The sequence below is a fragment of the Trichosurus vulpecula genome, chromosome 1 (genome assembly GCF_011100635.1).
Source record: "Trichosurus vulpecula isolate mTriVul1 chromosome 1, mTriVul1.pri, whole genome shotgun sequence".
NCBI classification, from domain to species: Eukaryota; Metazoa; Chordata; class Mammalia; order Diprotodontia; family Phalangeridae; genus Trichosurus; species Trichosurus vulpecula.
Window position 1 is genome coordinate 72,704,665 of NC_050573.1, and position 23,945 is coordinate 72,728,609.

At 39.0% G+C, this 23,945-nt stretch overlaps 1 protein-coding gene and 1 pseudogene across 3 annotated transcripts in view; one reads left to right on the forward strand and one right to left on the reverse strand.

Moving 5' to 3' along the window:
- Nucleotides 1-23,945, reverse strand: part of RFX2 (regulatory factor X2) — a 161,996-nt gene that overhangs the window by 120,677 nt on the left and 17,374 nt on the right. The window lies entirely within an intron of this gene.
- LOC118850803 lies at nt 7,561-9,420 on the forward strand (annotated as a pseudogene).

Sequence of the window (23,945 nt, forward strand, 5' to 3'; positions counted from 1 at the left end):
TGAAAATATGGGAAAAAATTAAAAGAAGGGAAAAGGTAGGACAGTTTTGAAAATAACATGTGAAGGAAGACTTTTTAAAAACTAAAAATCATCTGTTAAGAATTGACATAAACTTTGCTGTTTTGATTTGTTTTTGCTTTGCGATATCTCAACAAAATGTCTCCGACCTTCCATATCTCCCTTCTCCTTAATAGCTTTACCACAACAAATGAAAACTCAGAAAATCAAAGTTGTCAGCTCCACTTTATCTTACTAAAGAATGCACCCTTAACAAATGCTGATTCACTGAATGACTGACTGATAAGACACAATTTCCTAGGTGTAGTGCAAATGGCTATGCTAACAAGGGCATATTCTTTCCTTAGTCACAGTGAAAGCTTCTACTCTTCCTGGTAAAAATCCAGTCTAAGCGCTGACCTGCTCAACCTAAAACACCTTGGTAAGAAGCACATTTCCTCTTTGGTCCCTGCACTGTAGCTTGGAGGGGAGAATGCATGTATGTATATGTATATACATACATATATGTGTGTATGACATGCAGAACTGCCTAGCACACATCCTAGCACCTACTGAGGGGGTATATTACACTCTTGGGTGAATAAACTGCAGTTTCCTTGTGTGTCTGTAACCTGCTGGCTTATTTGATCCTGAAAGGTGATGCTGTTAAAGTGCTGCCCTCAGTACACCAGCAAATTTGCAAAACTCAACATTGGCCACTGGCTTGGAAAAGACAGATTTATATCCTAATCCTAAGGAAGGGCAATGCCAAAGAATGCTCAACTTACCAAACAATTGCTCTCATTTCACATTTCAACAAAGTTATGCTTAAGATTCTGCAAGCTAGGCTTCAGCAATACGTGCACCAAGAATTACCAGAAGAATTAGCTGGTTTTTGAAGAGGCAGAGGAACTAGAGATCAAATTGCCAACATTTGCTGAATTGTGGAGAAAGCAAGGGAGTCCCAGAAAAACATCCACTTCTGCTTCATTGACTACACTATAGCCTTTGACTGTGTGGATCACAACAAAATGTAGCAAGTCCTCAAAAAGATGGCAGTACCAGATCATTTTACTTGTCTCCTGAGTAACCTGTATGTGGGTCAAGAAGCAACAGTTAGAACCAAACATATAACAACAGATTGGTTTAAGATTGGGACAGGAGTATGACAAGGCTGTATATTGTCATCTTATTTATTTAACTTACATGCAGAGTACATCATGCAAAATGCCAGGCTAGACAAATCAAAAGGTTGCCAGGAGAAATATCAACAATCTTAGATATGCAGATGATACCAGTCTGATGGCAGAAAGTGAAGAATTATAAGAAGCCTCTTGATGAGGGTGAAAGAGGGGAGTATAAAAGTATAAAAGCTGGCTTAAGCTTAACATTAAAAATACCAAGATATTGGCAACTGGTCCCATCATTTCCTGGCAAACAGAAGGAGAAGAAATGGAAGCAGTGTCAGATTTTATATTCTTGGGCTCAAAGATCACTGTAGATATCAAATTAAAAGACACTTTTGCTCCTTGGAAGAAAAGGTATGGTAAATTTGGACAACATACTAAAAAGCAGAGACATCACCTTGCCAACAAATGTCTGCAGAGTCAAAGCTATGGTTTTTCCAGTAGAAATGTATAGCAGTATGAGTTGGACTATAAAGAAAGCTGAGTGCCACAGAATTGATGCTTTCAAGTTATGGTGCTGGAAAAGACTTTTAAGAGTCCCTTGAATAGCAAGGAGATCAAATAAGTCAATACTTAAAAAAAATTAATTCAGGAGATTCACTGGAAGGTCAAATACTGAAACTGAAGCTTAAATTCTAGGGCCACATAATGAGAAGACAGGACTCATTGGAAAAGACCCTGACATTGGGGGAAATTGAAGGCAAAAGGAAAAAGGGACAGCAGAGGATGAAATGGATAGATAGGGTTTGGATAGACTTCAGGGGATAGTGGGGGATAGAGGACCCTGGCATGCTATGGTCCATAGTGTCACATAGTCATACATGACTGAACAACAACAAAACAACTAGTAAGGACCCTGAAAATCTCACAACAATTATGTGATTTTTTTTTAAGCAAACAGGATGGAATAGAGGTTAACAATTTTATATACAATCCTTTTTTTGAATTCTGCTGCATATATGGAGATGTTCATTTTATTCATTCATTCATTTATGTTTTGATATTTAGGTTTAGAATTTTATATATATATATATATATATACACACATATACATATATATATGTACATATATATATATATACATATATATATATATATATATATATATATTGGAGGGGGGAAGGCAGGGCAATTGGGGTTAAGTGACTTGCCCAAGGTCACACAGCTAGTAAGGGTGTCAAGTTCTGAGGCTGGATTTGAACTCAGGTTCTCCTGACTCCAGGGCTGGTGCTCTACTCACTGTGCCACCTAGCTGCCCCAGAAAAAAAAATATTAAAAAAAAAAAAGGATAGGTAAGTGGAGCCAAGACAGAAGAGTAGCTGGAAGAAATATACCCAAGTTCCTCACCATCCCCCAAAACTCCTATAAAGAGATCTAGAAAATGCACCAGACCAAAGTCTTGATAGAGAAATTTAAGAAAAAAGAACTGTTAAGTTGTTCTCCCAGTCCAGGCTGGCATAGAGAGACAGAGAGAAAGGTCTGTGGACACTGGAGACAGGGTCTAGCCAGAAGGAAGACAGTGAATGCACTCCAGCACAAGGGAGAGACTGTATCCCTGGGCAAGCGGATGTCCAAGATCCATACTGGGACCTCCCACTGGGAGTGGAAACAGATGCCAACTGGAAGGAATGTTGCTCACTATTCAGTACTGGGTCTCAGATATGAGGCAGACTGAAGAAGGGACCTGCACTGCCAAAATAAGGAAGAGTCAAGGGTCCTACCCTGTGTACCGCACAAGAAGGAAGTTCAGAAGCAGCAGCCACAGTGCAATTTAGAACCCTAAGGAGTAGAGCAGGATCTCAGTTACAGTTTCTAGCCCTATCTGAAGCTTGCAGAGAAATTAACCAAGGCAGGAATCCCACACCAAAATGAAGTCTGCAGTTCTGCCGCTTGACCCAGCAGAGCTTCCCAGCTGGCTGAAAGGAACAGATTCCAGCAGCAGACAACTATTGCTCAGAGGCTCAGGCCCAAGCCCAGGTAATGAACTTGTAGAGCTCAGCAAAAAGCAGCAATGATCAAACTTTGCGCAGGGTCAGGCAACTTGGGAATTACTGAAAGCTTGTAGGTACTTAGTCTGAACTATTCTACAAAACTAGAAAAACACAACACTCAGTACCCCAAGAAAGCAGGGATCAGCAAAGACCTTCCCTCCAAAAGTGCACAGAGCTTGGGTCTAACATCAAGCCCAAAGTGAGAAAGTAAGCTGAAGAAAAATAATTCTACCATAAAAAGCTATTATGGTGACAGAGATGGTCAATACATAAATAACAATAAGATAATAACTCCAAAACATCTACAAGCAAAGAACCTCAAAGAAAAATATCGCTTAGGCACAAATTCAACTAGAATTCTTAAAAGAGATAAAGCAAGAATCATTTTTTTTAAAAAGTTTAAAATGTTTTTTTAAAATTAAATAAGAGAGCTAGAGGAAAAAATGTGAAAAGAAAGCTAAGGAAGAAGGAATTCAAAAGGGAATTAACAGCTTGGCAAAAGAGGTATATATAAAACCTTGACCAAGAACAAACTCCCTGGAAACTAGAATGGACCAAATAAAAGCCAATGATTTCATGAGATAACAAGAAAGAGTAAAACAAAGTCAAAAGACTGAAAAAAAAATAGAAGAAAATATAAGATATCTCATGGCAAAAACAACTGACCTGGAAGACAGATAAAGGAAAGATAACTGGAGAATCATTAGGATACCTGAAAGCTATGACCAAAAAAGCCCCTAGATATCATATTTCAAGAAATCTTAAAAAGAAAACCGATCAGATCTCTTAGAACCAGAGGGCAAAATGGAAATAGAAAAGAATCCATTGGTTACCTCCTGAAAGATACTCCCAAAATCAATACTCTTAGGAACATTATAGCCAAAATCAGGGCTTCCAGGTCAAATAAAAAATATTACAAGTAGCTAGAAAGAAAGAATTGAAGTACCAAGGGGCTATCATCATGATCACATGTGATTTAGCAGTCACCATTGTAAAAGAGTAGAGAGTTTGGAATAAAATACTCCAAAAGGCAAAAGATAAATGCTTACAATCAAAAATACAGAAAAACAAAATATAATCCTAAAGGGGAGAAAATATAACTTTAATGAAATAGAAGACTTCTAACCATTCCTGATGAAAAGATCAGAGCTGCATAAAAACTTTCAAACAAAGGAGTTAAGAGAAAGATAAAAAAGTAAAGATGAAGAAATAATCATAATGGACTAAAAACAAGGATATGTTACTTACATTCAAATATGGGGATGGGAAACGTGTCTCCTCTAAACCTATCATCATCAGGGGTCATAGAGGGAGTCTAATGAGAGAGAAGACCTGGAAATGGTTCTGTTACATCTTGATCATCTAGAAGATTTGGAAAGAGGGAAAGAAGAATACACTGAAGCAGGGAAGGAAAGGAAAAGGAAGGTTAAAGAAAATTATCTCAAATACTTGAGATGTGCAAATAAAAATCTATACAAACAAGGAAGAACAAGTGAGGGAAACATGACACTTGAACCTCACTCTCATCTGAACTGGTAAAAGGAGGGAAGAATATACACACATTCATATGGCTGAGTATAGAAATAACAGGGAAATAGGAGGGAAAGGGCAAAAGGTAGAAACAGAGGGAGGATAGATTAAGGAAGGGATTAGTTCTAAGCAAAATAAAGTCTAAGGATGTATACCTCTTTTTGAGATAGCAAGGAATATGACCCTGAGGGAACCAAATAGAGAACGGCTAAACAGGTGATAGTATATAAATGTGATAGAATACTTTCGTGCTATAAGAAATAATGAAAGGGATGTTTTCAGAGAAAGCTGGGAAGACTTGTTTGAACTGATGTGGAGTCAAGTGAATAGTACCAGGAGAACAATTTATACAATGACAACAATATTGTAAAGACTAACAACTTTGAACAACTTGGGAACTCTGATCAGTATACCATGCTTCCTGACAATTCATCATGCAATAAATATGCTATCCACTTCCCTGTACAGAGGTGAATGATGTAGATTGCAGAATGAAATATGTGTATGGATGAGGCTGACAGTTCAGAAAGTGTTTGGAACTCTTCTTTTGGAAATAACTTCAGAAGCTGTTCATGAGAGAACAATGAAATACTAAATAGCTTCATACTTACTATAAATGCAGAGTAAAAAAAAAATCAATGTGAGCTGAAGTTTTCAGTGCTTATGGAGAGTTAAGCCCTGAAGAATAGACAAGATGTGAATGGTAGAAAAGAGTATTCCAAGTGTCTATTGGACAAGTGGAGAGACAGTTTGGAAGAGAAAGGGAGGGAAGCACAGAGACAAGAACGAGCACGGCTGGTAGACGGTCTATTTTATGCCAAAGGTAAAAGACCTGGCTTTTCTTGTGCATTCAGGGGGTGGGGGTGGGTGTGGAGATAGGGGAGAATGGCTCACTACAGCATTAGCTTCTATTTACTGTTTTCATGAAATATAATCAAAAATGTATAGCTATAGTACAGACTTTGGGGTAAGAATGTTTAAAGGCAAGTAAAATAAAAATATTTAAGGCAAATTAAAGAACATATTCTGCGAATGTTAGTGATATAACGAAATGCAAAACACTAATTAGTATCAGAAGTTTTAATAAAGTTGGAGGAGGCATTTGTAACTATTCAATGTCTATGGACATTTAAATGTATTTTCAGAATGCACATGTAGGAAGCATACATTGAGATATATATATACATATATAATAGAATAATTTTACTGTAAACAAAAAATATGTAAGAATATATAATAAGAAATGGAAAAAGAAGAAATTTAAAATCTTAACAAGTACTTTTAGCCTGGTATTTCCATAAGAATTTTTCTATTTATGAGACTAGAAGAGGAAAATATAACAACAGTTAAGTTTTCACTATGGTAAGAAATTGTTATAGACTTAAGTATCAGAAAGCATCAGGTTTTCTAATACCAACAAGGCCCCACATTAATAAATTGCCTTCTTCCTATTCCTTACTACAAATTACTAGTCTACACCTTATGGCTGTACCACTTCCCTTGCCAGAGACTATACATGTTTACAGCATCCCCAGCTTCCTCTCTAGGCAAACCCAGGAGAAGACACATAGAGTAGCATTGCTACTTCTACTACTATCATTCATTCCTGCTGTGGGCTTGGACTGTGGGGAGTAGCGTAAGACCTGGCAGAGGGAAAAGAGCCATGGCAGGAGGAGCAGCATGTTCTGGGGCTCTCCCCCACATATCCCCATGCTTCCTATATACATTTTCACATCTCAAGGAACAAAGCCATTTCTGACATCTTTTTTGCCTCCCTCAACTGAGAGAGAGAGAGATCTCTTATGGGGGGCAGGGGGGAGAGGGATCAATGAAGCATTGTTATCATGGCGACAGGAAGGAAGAGTCTTAGCCTTGCCTCTTAACATTAGTGTCACTTCCTCCTCTAGCCTCCTGTTAAGTAGGTGAATTTTCATGTTGCAAAAAAAAAAAAAAAAAAAGGAAGTCCCAAATGTGATCTGGCATACATCATGGTGCTCTGTACTGTAACTAAATAGCCCACATTCATAAGAAAATTCTAAACTGGAAGGGCATAGCCCATTATGTGCCCTGCATTCTAGATGAAGGAGAATAAAGCAAGAGGTTGGTATTTTTTTTGTAATCTTGATTAAAAAAAACAAACAAACCAAGATTATATTCTTTATATTCCTAAAATAGTTCCTTTAAAATTAACTAAACTTACAGAATTCTATGCAAAGTTCACAAAATATGTTATAAAAAAACAACCCAATTTGTGCTTATGGCACTCATACAAGTAGAGGCTTGAGCACTTCCTCACCAAATAAAGGCAAGTAAAACAATAATAGCAATCTCTCATAATGGTCATGTGATACAGGCAGGCTACAACAATAATATGAAAAAGAGGAGTCAAGTTAACTTCAACTCAGTTTGTCAGTATGAAAATAAATAATGGCTCCTGATTTAATGTTATCTTCTATTATGCTGTAAGTTCAACCCACCACCCAAAGTCCTATGTGTTCACTGATTCAGTGCAGTTGTAACCAATTATTCACAAATTCCATTATTCAAAAAACAGAACTTGCAATCATTTCATTTTTTAAAATATAAATAAAAGCATACAGAAATAAAATGGACAAGACTTTTTAATACTATAATGGTATAGGGTTTATTTCTTTTGTGGTCACTGTGAGAAGCATTTTTGATAAACAAAAAGAGAAAGAAAGAAAACTTAGTTTTCTCATTATTCCACTGTAAGGGGTAAATTGGAAAACAGAAGTGAGGCAAAAACAAGACATATATAAAAATTTATTTTAAAAACTTAAGACTCAGCACTTCCACCACAGAGGTCAGCTATGACCTCCAACTCCCCAGCAATCATGTTGAAGGGACCCACAGTTGGCATTGATCTTGGCACCATTTACTCCTGTGTGGGAGTGTTCCAACATGGGAAAGTGGAGATCGTTGCTAATGACCAAGGAAAGAGGACCACCCCAAGCTACATTGCCTTCACTGATACAGAATGTTTAATCGGTGATGCTGCCAAGAATCAAGTTGCAATGAACCCCACCAACACAGTTTTTGATGCCAAACATCTGATTGGTCACAGATTTGATGATGTAGTTGTACAATAAGATATGAAGCATTGGCCTTTCATGGTAGTGAATGACACAGGCAGGTCTAAGTCCAAGTGGAGTACAAAAGAGAGAACAAAAAGTTTTATCGAGAAGAAGTATCTTCTATGGTCTTGAACAAGATGAAAGAAATTGCTGAAGTTTACCTTGGGAAGACTGTCACAAATGCTGTGCTCACAGTACCAGCCTATTTCAATGATTCCCAACATCAGGCCACCAAAGATGCTGGAACCATTGCTGGTGTCAATGTGCTCAAAAACATCAATGAGCCAATTGCTGCTGCTATTATGGCTTGGACAAAAAAGTTAGTGCCAAGAAAAATGTGTTGATCTTTGACCTGGGAGGTGGTACTTTCGATGTCTCCATTCTTACCATTGACAATGGCATCTTTGAGGTCAAGTCCACAGCTGGGTGGGGAGGACTTTGACAACCAAATGGTCAACTATTTCATTGCCAAGTTCAAGCAAAAGCACAAGGACATCAGTGAGAACAAGAGGGCTGTTTGCCATCTGCACACTGTTTGTGAACATGCAAAGCATAACTTCTCCTCCAGTACCTAGGCCAGTATTGAGATTTACTCCCTCTATGAGGGTATCAACTTCTATACATCCATCCCCCGAGCCTGTTTTGAAGAAATGAATGCTGATCTCTTCCATGGCACACTGGACCCTGTAGAAAAGGCCTTAAGATACACCAAGCTAGATAAATCACAGATTCATGACTTTGTCCTGGTGGGTGGTTCCACTCACATCCCCCAAATCCCCAGAAGCTTCTGCAAGACTTCTTCAATGGCAAGGAGCTTAACAAGAGTATCAATCCTGTTGCCTATGGCGCAGCTGTCCAAGCTGCCATTTTGTCTGGAGATAAATCTGAGAATGTGCAGGACTTGCTGCTGTTGGATGTCACTCCTCTTTCCCTTGGAACTGAAACTGCTGGTGGAGTTATGACAGTTTTGATCAAATGTAATACCACCATCCCCACCAAGCAGATACAGACCTTTACCACCTATTCTGACAACCAGCCTGGTGTGCTTATTAAGGATGGGAACCTGCTTGGCAAGTTTGAGCTCACAGGAATCCTCCCCCCCAGCACCCAAGGGTGTTCCTCAGATTGAAGTAACATTTGACATTGAAGCAAATGGTATCCTCAATGTTTCTGCTGCAGATAAGAGCACAGGCAAGGAGAACAAGTTCACCACCACCAATGATAAAGGTTGTCTGAGCAAAGATGACATTAAGCATATGGTACAGGAGGCTGAGAAATACAAAACTGAGGATGAGAAGCAGAGAAACAAGATGTCTTCCAAGAATTCTCTTGAATCTTATGTTTTCAACATGAAGGCCACCACAGCGGATGAAAAACTGCAATGCAAAACTGGTGATGAAGACAAACAGAAGATCCTTGACAAATGTAATGCAATGATCAACTGGCTGGATGAGAACCAGACTGCTGAGAAGGAAGCAGAAAGACCTGGAGAAGGTCTGCAACCCCATCATTACTAAGCTGTACCAGAGTGCAGGGGGGATGCATGCTGGATTCCCAGGGGGTGGAGCAGCCCCATGTGGAGGTGCTTTTTCTGAACCCACCATTGAAGAGGTCAACTAAACACACCAGAAGAAAGAGCACTGTACACAGCTTTCCAAAAATTGAAAGACTCAAATTTGTAGCTAAGGGAGTAGCGGTTTAAAAGTAACATAGATATCCCTTTTTTCAAAAAATTTGGGGTCTAAAAACAGGGTGCATCTTATACAGTGGTTGTAGATTTTTTTTTTACTTGCATTTCCCGCTTTTTTGTGCTGCTTATCTTTGCGCTCATTGTTTCACATTGTTACCGGTATATTAGGTTATGTTTTGCACGTTCTGCCCAGAAATAGCTCAGGAAAGATTTTCGTACAGTGCTGAATTCAAGTTAAAAGTGATCCAGTTTGCAAAACTGAATGGAAATCGTGCTGCTGAACGTAAGTTTGGTCCTCCTCCAACTGAGAAAACAATCCGAGACTGGTTACAGGAAGAAGAAACCCTACTGAAAACACCACGGCAGAAGAAGGCCATGAGAGGCAAGACTGAAGAAACCAACTATAGGAGAAGTTTGTACCTGGATGAAAAGATCCTTGGAAAATATCAAGATTGAGATCGTTGTCAAGTCATTTAAGAAGTGCGGCATTTCAAATGCTATAGATGGAACTGAGCATGAGGCAATATATGAAGACAGTGATTTGTCATCAAACACAGATGAGGACAAGCCAACGAATGGGAGTTTTGATGGTGATAAGGAGTTGTATGAATTTTATGATGAATAAAACTTGAGTTGAATAACTTTATGTAACACATTTTTTTTTCAAATTTCGGGCCCCAAAATTAAGGTACGTCTTATACATGGGAGCGCCTTATACATGGGGAAATGCGGTAGATATATTGATTAGCTTTGCTGAAATGTTTTTCTGATTCTCTTGTTTTACTCTCTGTTAAAAGTGACAGCTCACTGAGGAGGGGAAGAGAAGGCCTACTTTCTGAAATAAGGGTGATGTGAAAACAAAAGATGGCATCAATCTTTTTTTTTAATTTATTTAATATATTTAGTTTTCAGCACTGATTTTCACAAGAGTTTGAATTACAAATTTTCTCCCCATTTCTACCCTCCTGCCCACTCCAAGATGGTGTATATTCTCGTTGCCCCGTTCCCCAGTCAGCTGTCCCTTCTGTCACCCCACTCCCCTCAAATCCCCTCTTCCCTTCCTTTCTTGTAGGGCAAGATAAATTTCTACACCCCATTGTCTGTGTGTCTTATTTCCTAGTTGCATGCAAAAACTTTTTTGTTTGTTTTTGAACATCTGTTTTTAAAACTTTGAGTTCCAAATTCTCTCCCTTCTTCCCTCCCCCCCCCCACCCTCCCTAAGAAGGCAAGCAATTCAGCATAGGCCACATGTGTATCATTATGTAAAACACTTCCACAAAACTCATGTTGTGAAAGACTAACTATATTGCTCCTTCCTAGCCTATCCCCCTTTATTGAATTTTCTCCCTTGACCCTGTCCCTTTTCGAAAGCATTTTTTTGATTACCTCCTCCCCCTATCTGCCCTCCCTTCTATCATCCCCCCTTTTTTATCTTCTTCCTCCTTCTTTCCTGTGGGGTAAGATACCCAATTGAGTGTGTATGGTATTCCCTCCTCAAGTCAAATCCAATGAGAACAAGATTCGCTCATTCCACCTCACCTGCCTTCTCTTCTCTTCCTACAGAACTGCTTTTTCTTGCCACTTTTATGAGAGATAATTTACCCCATTCTATCTCTCCCTTTCTCCCTCTCTCAGTATATTCCTCTCATTCCTTAATTTGATTTCATTTTTTTAGATATCATCCCTTCATATTCAACTCACCCTGTGCCCTCTGTCTATATATATATATATAGACATATATATATAGACACACACATATACACACACATATACACACACACATACATAAACACACACACATATATATACACATACACATAATACACATACATATATACACGCATACACACACATATATATATGCATATTCCCTTCAGCTACCCTAATACTGAGGTCTCATGAATCATACACATCATCTTTCCATGTAGGAATGTAAACAAAACAGTTCAACTTTAGTAAGTCCCTTGTGATTTCTCTTTCTTGTTTACCTTTTCATGCTTCTCTTGATTCTTGTGTTTGAAAGTCAAATTTTCTGTTTAGCTCTGGTCTTTTCATTGAGAAAGCTTGAAAGTCCTCTCTTTTATTGAAAGTCCATGTTTTGCCTTGGAGCATGATACTCAGTTTTGCTGGGTAGGTGATTCTTGGTTTTAATCCTAGCTCCACTGACCTCCGGAATATCGTATTCCAAGCCCTTCGATCCCTTAATGTAGAAGCTGCTAGATCCTGTATTATTCTGACTGTGTTTCCACAATACTCAAATTGTTTCTTTCTGGATGCTTACAGTATTTTCTCCTTGATCTGGGAGCTCTGGAATTTGGCAACAATATTCCTAGGAGTTTTCTTTTTAGGATCTTTTTGAGGAGGCAATCTGTGGATTCTTTCGATTTCTATTTTACCCTCTGGCTCTAGAATATCATGGCGGTTCTCCTTGAGAATTTCTTGAAAGATGATATCTAGGCTCTTTTTTTGATATGGCTTTCAGGTAGTCCAATAATTTTTAAATTATCTCTCCTGGATCTATTTTCCAGGTCAGTGGTTTTTCCAAGGAGATATTTGACATTGTCTTCCACTTTTTCATTCCTTTGATGGGGGCTTAATATCTTGATTTCTCATCAAGTCACTAGCTTCCACTTGCTCCAATCTAATTTTTAAGGTAGTATGGCATCAATCTTTTAAAAAATATTAATGTGCTCCCAGAACTGTAAACACTTTATATGTGGTCTCATCATGACATAGATCATTGGAACTCTTATTCCCTCTGTTGTAGACATCATGTTCTATAAGTGCAGCCTAAGATCACAGAACAGCCGAAGCCAGACACCTGTGTCATTCCACTAGAATGCTAACTCTCCAGACAGGCAGAGACCATCACCACCACTCCACCTAATGGTCCTTTCATCTCACTTCTATCTCTCTATCTTGTCCACAATCTCTGTTGCACACAAACTGGAACGCTGACTGGTACCTGATATTGACATTGCTATCTCCTGCTTCCATATAATCATGCTGGGCTTCCTCTATACCTGGAATACATTCCCTCCTCAACTCCACCTTTCAGAATTCTTCTCTCCCTATGAAGCCTTTACTTATCTTCCCAGCTAAAAATATTTCCTCCTTACTCAAATTTTCCTACGTCACTTTTGCCTAGATCTCCCCTTTGTTCTCATTATACCCTACCCTACACTGATATACATACATACATACAAATATATACATATACACATGCATACACAGTATGTACATATGTATGTTTATGGAATTTCCTTGATCTCTATCATTCTAATTACCTGGTCAAAAAAATGACGTTAAACTGTAATGACTATATATACATACAGTCAAATACAAAGTTCACTCAGACATTTTTCAGATTAGTGCTGACCTAAGTTTCTCATTGTTCCCGTTCCCTCCCACATTACATCCTATACTTCACACAAATAGAGGTCCTTCAGAGAAGGCAGGAAATGCTGCATATAAAATTATATGCCTGCAAGGAATATTTAAGGCAGCTAGGTGGCACAATGGATAGAGCACCAGGCCTGTAGTCATGAAGACCTGAGTTCAAATTTGGCCTCACACACTTACTAGTTGTGTGACCCTGGGCAAGTCATTTTTCCCTGTCTGCCTTAGTTTCCTCATCTGCAAAATGAGCTGGAGAAAGAAATGCAAACCACTCCAGTATCTTTGCCAAGAAAACCCTTAATGGGGTCACAAAGAGTCAACTGAATGACAACAACAAAAGAATATTTAAGTGCCCTGAAAATATGCAGTGTCTATTATGACCATGTTTCAGGTCCCAAATGGTAGATTAAGTAACATGGGCTTTGGAAAGAAGACCTCAGTTCAAATTCTGTCTCCACCACAAGCTGTATGATTTGGGCAAGTCATCTCATGTCTCTAGGCTCCAGTCTCATCATTTGTAAGCTGAGATGGCTTAACTAGCTGATCTCTAAAGCTAGGATCCCAAGACCAATTCAACTTAAAAATATAATTTTCTCAATATTGTATGAAGGATATTATTGAGGGTCTGAGATTCAAAATAAATTAAGTATTCATTAAATGGCTACTATTCACCCAACTTCCATGTTTAAAGAAAGGAAAAATGTTTTCTCTACTGAAGCCAATTATGATTTCATGACTCAGAGACAAATTATGGCAGAATATGCTTCCTATTAACATAATACCAGGAAACACAACTGGATTAAAATACTATAAACAATAATTAAAGTTAAGAAATAACAGATGAAAGGTTATTCTTGCTAGTAAATAAGTTTTAAAAGATAACTCACTAAAGCAGACATAAATGATTTGAATAACACTGCCCATTTAATGGTAATTATTTCTTTTAAAAACTGCACTTGCAGATTCCTTTTTTTATTACTTTATTTTTCCTCTTTGAAAAGGAAATTTGTAGCTCATTGGTTGCTGGCCAAAACTGCTCTATTTGACAAGTGTCGAATAATGACACTTTCTTTTCCTGCTTCCAGTAAAACTTCAGTATACTTCATTTCTACCTCAGTTTTCAAAATCCTAAAATGTGTATTTGGCAAACTGATTTTTCAGATGGTAATGTGAACATTTCTTCTGCATGTTGAAATGGCTATGGCAAAATGCCTTTTATTTATGTTTTCGACAAATCTGAAAAACCTCCAAATCCTTCAATGCCACAAACACATATAGCCATAGATTAGCTCAGTGTCAACAGATGCCTGCTGGTAACACTCCAGAGTGCAGCCCAAACCAGATTAAAATGTAACTGGGACACATGTAACAAAATAAATATAAATACAGTAGAACATAGATAATGTTAGTATGTGGTTTTCTAAGTCAATACATGGACTGCAGGAATCCTTATATGCAGTTTAGTGGCCCCTGTTTCTATCTGAGTTTGACAACACTGGATTAGATGACCCTTGTGGCATGGACTAAACAAGCAACAGGTAACAAACTATAATCAAAACTGCATGTGACCCAAAGGGAAATGGTGAGTATAAATAGGATACAGCATACTACCTATGATTATTTGTACTGAGAAGGATATATATGATGAGAAAAGATAAAAGATTACTCATGCAGCAAGAAGGAAAGCCTAATAATGGATGGACAGCCTAATTGTTACACTGGTATCAATACATCTTCTATGAAGAATGGAAAGACAAGAATTGCACAGAATGAGAAGGCACAGATGAGTTATAAAAAACTTGCCTAGGTGCAGGGGGAGAAATGTTGATGAGAGCACAGATCCATTTAAGTATCAAAATGAATGACTAACAAGTCTTCAATTTGGGAAGAGGGTGAGGGATGGGATGGCTTGTACATCAGGAACTAGAGAGGCTGAAAAAAGACGAATATTCACAGGTCAATTACCCCATTAGTTACTTTGATATGTGACAGATCAGCCACACACCTTGGCGGAGGCCATTAGGATTACCCCTTCAAGCCTGAGGCTGCCAGGTGAGGAGCATACCTGATAGTCAAGAAGAGGTAAGGGGGAACAACCTCCCTGCACTCAAATGCAAACCCTCCTGGGAAGGGCCTTACTGAGTTCTGAGTAAGGTCACCCCTTTCTAACTTCAATGCTTCCAAAGATCTGTGGTTTTACCAGTGTAGGTGTAGTGCTAGAATGGGAAGAACTTGACATTTGCACTTAGCTCTGGCTCTGTCACTTAATAGCCACATGACTTTGGGCAAGTCATGTAACATATCAGGGCCTCAAGCTTGTCCTCTACAAAAGGAGGAAGTTGAACTATTGCTGTAGAGGGCAACACTATCCTCCCAGTCCCTCAGGCTCACAACCAAGGAGTCATCCCAGGGAACTCTCTCAATTATTTCCTATTCCTGTAAATAGCTTGTTTGCATGTGGTCTCCCCTTCCCCATTTAACTGTGAGCTGCTTGAGGGCAATTGTCTTTTTTTGTGTCCACAGTGCTTAGCATAGTGCCTGGTACTTAGTGGGGGCTTAAGAAATATTTATTGACTGAATGATTGAACTAGATAATTTCTACAGACCTTTCCAACTCTAAATATAGGATCCAAGGATTTGTAAAATTGAGATGAATGAATGCGTGAATTATAAATAATTCATCAAGTATTTACTATGTGCTAGACACAGTGTGAAGTGCTGAGGATACAAATATAAGCAGGCAAAATAGTTCCTACCCTGCTCAAGGAGCCTACATTCTAATAGGGGAAGCCAACATATACAGAGGAATAGTGACCAGGAAGGATTGTTTTGGAAAGGGAAGTCACAGAGATAGTGATTAGAGACATAGGGCAACTGAATGACATCTCCTTTCAAGAAATGGTAATGTTTATTTGATTGCCATTCTCAGAGCTAGTATTAGAGAAAGGGAGAAGAGGAGAGAAGAGAAAAGAAGAAGTTATGCATGGCAGCAAGGCACAGAGAAGGTCAAGAGTAAGTCTGAGTTCAAACAAGATGAGTTGAATGCTCCCCAATCAGAAGCACAGAAGTCCAGGGATAGAAGATAACAATACTTTTACTACCTCAACTTATAGGGTTCTTGTGAGGATCAAATGAGACAAAAGATGTACTGAACTATGAAAGGTGTCAGCTGCTATGCTAGCTTGGCAGGGCAAAAGCTTTCCTAATATTTTTCCCTACATCCCCCTCCATGCCTCTGTACCCCTAGAGATGCACCCACCATGGAGTTATCCAAAGTTATGTCACACAGTCTCTCTTGTATAAGTTGAAATGGGCTATTTTTCAGCTTTAAATAACTGTTCTAATTTTTCGGTGAAAACCCCCATTAAGTCTCCAAAACGCTACACTGGACAGAAACATTCACTTTATTCATCTTAAAGTGCTACATAAGTATCACTGATTATTACTATTCTTACTCCATCCACTGAAGCAAATCACAACACTTCCATGTCATAATGGGTGAGCTGCTATCACTCCAAAAAATTACTACCTGGTAAGCCATTCTTTTGGCATCCCATCTCTTCCAACTTGGTGAGGCTAACTTGGACGACAAAGAAACTGTCTCCGTGCCATATTCCTAACTCCTCCCTTGGTAATAAAGTAATAACTGACATTTATTGGGGTTTGCAAAGTACTTTATCCACATTATCTCATTTGATCATCACAATAACCCTGTAAGCTAGATATTATTTTTCTCCGATTTTACAAATGAGAAAGCTGGAGCTTGGAGAAGTTAAGGTGACTTGCCCATGGTTACACAGCTTACAGCTGTTAGAGACAGGGTTCAAATTAAGGTTTCCCCAGCTTCATATCAAGCACTTCATCTACACAATTCCACTGGACCTCCTGAAGTTTGTGCTCCACTGGGAGTTTTTGAGGATTCAAGGTCACCTCCACCCCACTACAAGGTAACAGAGTTAATACCTTCATTATCAGAAATGATCTTGGCAAGCACTAATAGTCAGGTGAAGGAAGAATGGGGCCTAGGCTGGGTACCTGGGTGGTAGAGGGTACCTGAAGAATGGTATGGGGATAAGGAAGAGGAACATCAGGAAAAAGAAAAAAACATCAAGGGACATAGAATGATACAGAAAACAAACTTTTCCTGCTTCACATTTGTGTTCAAGGTTAATCCTGCCCATGCTACTCCAAATCATCTCTTGAGCACAAATGTCACAGCCAGCTAATCTCTGGGCCAGCAGGTGTTCAAACAGTCTGCAGGCAATGGGACTCAGGAGAGTAGGTACTTCTATTCACTTGCTAATTTGCAAACCTGTACATCAACATTGCCCTCCTTTCCAGGTCCTAGAAAATTGTAATCTGACATGTAATAATAGTGATTTTAACAAAATTTCCCTACAACAAAACAATTCACAAGTCTGACAGATTTTGTTGTAACAGATATGTATGCAGGATTGTCATACTGATGGAAGCAAGATTTCTTGCTGTTTGAGATACTGATTTCCCTTCCCTTGCCACCCATTTTGGAGGATTTGGAGGATGATTTAGGGCATATGTGGGCATACTCACCATCAACGCAGCTAGCAACCCTTTCTCACATCTTCCTATGGGATTCTTGTCCATCTTTCCTCCTAAATCCATCATACATCTACCCAATGTACCCAAGGGCTCCCTCTGATTCTTTTAACATTTCAGGGGTGCTAATCTAGTACACAGGTTGCCCACTTATCACCTCTCATTCGCAACATATAACTAGCTCCTTCGGCAATAATAACAGCTAGCTTTTATATAGCACTTTATAGGTTTGTGAAGCATTTAACATGTTATCTCATTGATTATAATAATCCATGGTCTCATTAGTAACAATAGTAGTTCACATTTATGTAGAACTTTAAAAGTTTCAAAATGTCTTATTTATTTTATCTCCTTTGATTGTCATAACAATCCTGTGAAGTAGATGTTGTTATTCTTCCTACTTTACAGATAAAGAAACTGAGGCTCAGCACGGTTAAGTGACTGGGCCAGCGTTATATAACACCTCTAATGCATATGTGCAGTGGGATGAGAATCCAGTTCTTCCTGACTCTAAGGCCAGCACTCTAACCATAAGATCACAGTGCCTTCTTTTATCCCACTCTTCATGTACAGTAACTGATCAGTGACTTTTTTTGATAAACTACAAATTATTACTGTATAATAAACATATACATATATTACACATGGCTAATAAGTATAATTCTACATATGTCATCACAATGGTACCTAACAGGAAGAAGAAACCCAAGAGAATCAAGGAAATAGTAAGAACTAGTTAGCTCTCTTCGGTGAGTCCACATCTACAGGCCCAGATAAAATACATTCTCAGGTCCTAAAAGTACTGGCAGAAGTGATTGCTGTGCCAGTCTGTGAAATGTGAAAGACTATGTAGGATAAGATAGGGACACTGCAGGATTAAGGAAGAGCAAATGTCCCCGTTTTCAAAAGAGGGAAGAGAATGGAGTCTACAAAACATAGATTGGCCAATGAACTTAAATTTGATTCCTGGAAAAATTCTGCAATGTATTTTTAAAGAGGTAGTGAGTAAACATCTAGAAAAGGAAACAGTGATGACCCCCCCCCACCAAAAAAAGCATGGTTCATCAAGAACAGGTCTCCCAGACTATACTCAATTCCATTTTTGTCAGGGTTGTTGGATCATGAGAATGTTAAAGCTATAATTAACTTAAGATTCAGCAAAGCATTGATGAAATTTCTCATGCTATTCTTGTGGAAAAGAGGCAAAGATATGGGCTAGAGAATAATACAAGTAGAATTTGGAATTATTTGAATAGCTGGTAGCCCACAGTAGTGCAGTCATTCATAGCTCGATGCCTACTTGGCAAGTCTTCAGAGATCTATGCTTGGCCCTGGGCTGTTCAACATTTTTATGGATTTGGATAAAGACATACATGGCAGATTTATCAGATTTGCAGATGACATAAAAATCAGAAGGGAAGAGAATCCAAAAAGATCCTGGTAGCCTAGAATATTAGGCAAAAAAGAATCAAATAAAATTTAATGGAGATAAATACAGTCTTACATTGCGGTTAAAAAATTCACTCTACAAGTTTAAGATAGGGGAAACATGGGTAGAAAGAAGCTCAACTTGACAGTTGAGAGAGATTAGAGTGGAAAGAGAGGTAATGAAGGGAAACCAACCAGCAGCCTAGTAGAGCAGTCCTCAGGTGAAGTAATGAGGACCTGCACCGATGTGGTGGCTATAGGAAAAGAAAGAAGAGAGTATATACAAGAGACTGTGAAGGTAGAAATGAGATGTAGCAACAGTTTGAATATATGATATGGGTTCAAGTGAGGAGTTGAGAATGACACAAAGGTTGTGAGTCAGAATGTCCCTATAAGAATGGTAGAACCCTCGTTAGTAATAAAGAGGGTCTGCAGAAAAATAATGAGTTCAGTTTTGGACATGTTGCATTTAAGATTTCTGCAGGACACAGTCTGAAATGTCCAAAAGACAGCTGGTGATGAGACTGGAGATCAGGAGAGAGGTTGAGGTTGGATTAATAGATGCAAGAATCATATACATAGTGATGATAACCGAATCTAATAATGGGAGCTGATTGGGTCACTAGGTGAGGCAACAGAGGAGAAGGTACAGGACAGACCTTTGGAGGAAATATAGAGCAGTCATGACCTGGATGAAGATGCATCAAAACAGACTGAGAAGGAGCTGCTGAACATGTAGGTTGGAGGAGAACCAGGAGAGCAAAGCGTCACAAAAAAACTTGAGAAAAGAGTATCCAGGAGAAGAGGGTGATCAACACTGTCAAAAAAGTTAAGAATGTGGATTGAGAAAAACCTATGTGATTTAGCAGTGGAAAGATCACTAGTAACTTTAGAATGATGTTGAATGATGAAATTGGAAGCCTACCTGCAGAGGGTGAGACTCTAGTGAGAGCAAAGGATATGGAAGCACCAACTGTACATAGCTTTCTCAAGTGTAATCACAGCAGGAAAGAGAGATGTAGAATGATAGCTAATGAGGATGGTCATTGCAAGTGAGGGTTTTTTAAGGATGATGTTACTTCAGCTTGCTAGGCCTTAGATCATTCTTCTCTAACACGAGGGGCATGAGCTACAAGATCTCTAATCTACTTTACGGCTAATATACTAATATTCTCTCTCAGTGTTGGACTCCTTATCTATAAAATGGGGATAATACTTGCACCCAGATTATATGAGCAGTGAACTTGAAACTGGTAATTACAGAAAGAGAAAAACAAAGGGAATACACATTTATTAAGCTCCTGCTATGTGCCCAGCACTGTGCTAAGCACATAACAAATATTTCATTTTATCCTTACAGCACTCTGGTGAAGGTAGGTCTACTATGACCCCAATTTTGACTGGAGGAAACTGAGGCAGAAAAAGTTTAAGTGACTTAGCCAAGGGTTACATTACTAGTAACTGTCTGAGAATCAATTTGAACTCAAGTCTTCCTGATCCCAGGCCTACCACTCTATCCACACTATTCTAGGCTCTAGGGCAGACAAAGTAAAGTGCTGTTTCCCTATATAGACTACATAGTTGGCATGAACCTAAACCAAACACTGCCTAGAAGTACATCAAAACCTAAAGATAAAAATAGGAACACCATAAAAGACAGATAGATAAGGCCAGGTCACTATAGAACACAAAGAAAAACCAAATTTCATAGGAACAAAAAGTCAAAAAGACTATAGATTGCAATACAGATGGCAAAAGACAACCAAAGTAAATGTTACCACCCTTCTCCTTTTAAAAAAATTTATATTAAATAACATTGAAAAGCAGCTTAATCTCATCAGATTTGACCAAGCCCTTCAATCTCTTAATGTAGAAGCTGCTAGATCTTGAATTATTCTAATTATGTCTCCACAATAGTCAAATTGTTTCTTTCTGGATGATTGCAATATTTTCTCCTTGATCCGGGAGCTCTGGAATTTCGCGACAATATTCCTAGGAGATTTCTTTTTGGGATCTATTTCAGGAGATGATCGGTGGATTCTTTCAATTTCTATTTTGCCCTATGGCTCTAGAATATCAGGGCAGTTCTCCTTGAGAATTTCTTGAAAGATGATATCTAGGCTCTTTTTTTGATCATGGCTTCCTGGTAGTCCAATAATTTTTAAATTATCTCTCCTGGATCTATTTTCCAGGTCAGTGGTTTTTCCAATAAGATATTTCACATTGTCTTCCACTTTTTCATTCCTTTGGTTCTGTTTTATAATATCTTGATTTCTCATAAAGTCACTAGCTTCCACTTGCTCCAATCTAATTTTTAAGGTAGTATTTTCTTCAGTGGTCTTTTGGACCTCCTTTTCCATTTGGCTAATTCTGCCTTTCAAGGCATTCTTCTCCTCATTGGCTTTTTGCCAATTTGAGTTAGTCTATTTTTTAAGGTGTTGTTTTCTTCGGCATATTTTTCAGTATTTTTTTCAGTCTCCTTTAGCAAGTCATTGACTTGTTTTTCATGGTTTTCTTGGATCTTTCTCATTTCTCTTCCTAATTTTTCCTCTACTTCTCTAACTTGCTTTTCCAAATCCTTTTTGAGCTCTTCCATGGCCCGAGACCAGTTCATGTTTTTCTTGGAGGCTTTTGTTGTAGGCTCTTTGACTTTGTTGACTTCTTCTGGCTGTATGTTTTGGTCTTCTTTGTCACCAAAGATTCCAAAGTCTGAGACTGAATCTGGGTGTGTTTTCGCTGCCTGGCCATGTTCCCAGCCAACTTACTTGACCCTTGAGTTTTTCAGCAGGGTATGACTGCTTGTAAAGAGACCTATGTTCCAAGCTTGGGGGGATGCACCAGCTCTGCCACCCCAGCACTCCTCCTTCCCCAAGAACCCCCAACCCGGACTGGACTTAGATCTTCAGCAGGCTCTGCACTCCTGCTCTGATCCGCCACTTAATTCCACCCACCAGGTGGGCCTGGGGATGGAAGCAACTGCAGCTGCAGTTCTGTAGCTGCCCCCGGGGCGGTGGCTGAACCGGGAACTCTATCACTCTGTCCCCAGCAGCTTTTCCCACTAACCTTCTCTGTTGTTTTTGGTGTTTGTGGGTTGAGAAGTCTGGTAACTGCTGCAGCTCACTGATTCAGGGTGCTAAGGCACGCCCCGCCCTGCTCCTGGTCTGGTTGGTCCACGCCGCCCACGCCGGTCTCTGCTCCGCTCCCAGCTCCATGTGGGACAGACCTTACCCAGAGACCATCCAGGCTGTCCTGGGCTAAAGCCCTGCTTCCCTCTGCTATTTTGTGGGTTCTGCAGTTCTTCTCTGTTGTCTTTGGTGTTTGTGGGTTGAGAAGTGTGGCAACTGCCACAGCTCACTGATTCAGGGCGCTAGGGCCCGCTCCACCCTGCTCCTGGTCTGGTTGGTCCGTGCAGCCCATGCTGGGCTCTGCTCCGCTCCCAGCTCCGTTCATGAAAGACCTCACCCAGCAACCATCCAGGCTGTCCTGGGCTAAAGCCCTGCTTCCCTCCGCTATTTTGTGGCTTCTGCAGTTCTTCTCTGTTGTCTTTGGTTTTTGTGGGTTGAGAAGTCTGGCAACTGCCACAGCTCACTGATTCAGGGTGCTAGGGCCCGCTCCGCCCTGCTCCTGGTCTGGTTGGTCCGTGCGGCCCATGCTGGGCTCTGCTCCGCTCTGCTCCACTCCCAGCTCCATGCATGAAAGACCTCACTCAGCAACCATCCAGGCTGTCCTGGGCTGGAGCCCTGCTTCCTTCTGCTATTTTGTGGGTTCTGCAGGTCTAGAATTGGTTCCCGAGCCATTTTTTATAGGTTTTTGGAGGGACTTGGTGGGGAGCTCATGCTAGTCCCTGCATTCCAGCCACCATCTTGGTAATACTCATTTTTAATCCCTGACTTTTCCTATTCTGATCCATTTCATTCTATCAGAAGAAAAAAATCCACCATGTTTAGCCTAGGAGAGAAACAGTAAGAATTCATTTATTCAATAAAGACTTTTCTATATCTATTATATAATCCAGCCTTGTATTAAGTAGATATTGGACTTTTACAGCCAGAGAGTAAAAGACCCTTGAGGACTTTATAATAGAAGAAGGCTATCTCCTTCCATTTGAATTCTTGACTCATGAATTAAAAATTATATTTCTATTTAATCTCATTAAAATCTATAGAAATTCTGTGGTTAGGAAATGGGAATGATCCTAAAGGCAAATAGTATATCATTGACCTAGAGAGTATTACTATATCACTACCCTATTGCATATCACTATCTATCCAGGAACCATATGAACACAATTACAAAATACTTTTCATACAAAGATCTAAACAACTAGAGAAATATTAATTGCTGGCAACATAATGGCAACACTGTGCAATGATCAACTATGACAGACTTAGCTCTTCTCAGCAATACAACGATCTAAGACAATTCCAAAAGACTCATAATGGAAAATACTATCCACATCCAAAGAAAAAACTGATGGAGTCTAAATGCAGATTGAAGCATAGTATTTTTCACTTTACTTTTTTCGTAGTTTTTTTTATACTTTTGTCCTGTTTCTTCTTTCACAATATGACTAATATGGAAATATGTTTTACATGATTGCACATATTTGACCTATATCAAATTACTTACCATCTTAGGGAGGAGAGAGGGGAGAGAGAGAGGGAGAAAAATTTAAAACTTAAAATCTTATTAAAAAATGAATGTTAAAAATTATCTTTGTACATAATTGGAAGAAATACTAGTTAGAGAACCATGGGTGGGCCAAGCCAATAAAATAAAAAATGGCAAATATACCTACAGTAATTTACTTACTCAATGCCATACCAATCAAACTTCCAAAGAATTACAGAGTCAGAAAAATAATAACAAAATTCATCTGGATGAAGAAACGGTCAAGAATATCAAGGAAATCAATGAAAAAAATTTTAAGGACGGTAACCTAGCAGTAGTGGATTTTGTACTATATTATAAAGCAGTAATCATCAAAACAATCTGGTATTGGCTAAGAAATATAGTAGTTAATTAATGGAATAGATTTGGTAAAACAATACAC